Below are 337 nucleotides of genomic sequence, written 5' to 3'. Positions count from 1 at the left end.
GAAAACCATCCATCTAATAATTGCTTTTCTGCAAGCGGATGAATGCTGAGGCGGAATTTCGACTGGCGTGTGTGGGGCGGGGTGGCCGGGGCTTTCCCCAGAGCCGAGCCCACTCTGCTCAGGACATGGGTGTTTCTCCACCCTGCTCTCAGCATAGTGGTCCTGCCAGCTAGGAGACGTCTTCCCACTGTCCTCTGCTTGGCAGCACCTTTCACTCTTCCCTGACTGTGCTCCTGGTGGAAACAAAAGCCAGCCTTAGTTTCTGGGCTGCTTCTCCTCCTGGACAGCGCCTACCCCTGGTCCCGCTGCGGCTTTCCCGGAGGAAGGCGTTTCGTGG

The 337-nt window shown here is 58.5% G+C and overlaps 1 protein-coding gene across 1 annotated transcript in view; it reads left to right on the top strand.

The window, feature by feature from the left end:
• Positions 1-337, top strand: part of LOC104280186 (Down syndrome cell adhesion molecule-like protein 1) — a gene marked incomplete at both ends in the record, with an annotated part of 8176 nt that overhangs the window by 6898 nt on the left and 941 nt on the right. The window lies entirely within an intron of this gene.

Source organism: Apaloderma vittatum, unplaced genomic scaffold, assembly GCF_000703405.1.
Source record: "Apaloderma vittatum isolate BGI_N311 unplaced genomic scaffold, ASM70340v1 scaffold25471, whole genome shotgun sequence".
Taxonomy (NCBI): Eukaryota; Metazoa; Chordata; class Aves; order Trogoniformes; family Trogonidae; genus Apaloderma; species Apaloderma vittatum.
The sequence above is the reverse complement of the archived record's forward strand: the minus strand, read 5'-3'. Positions and strand labels throughout refer to the sequence as shown.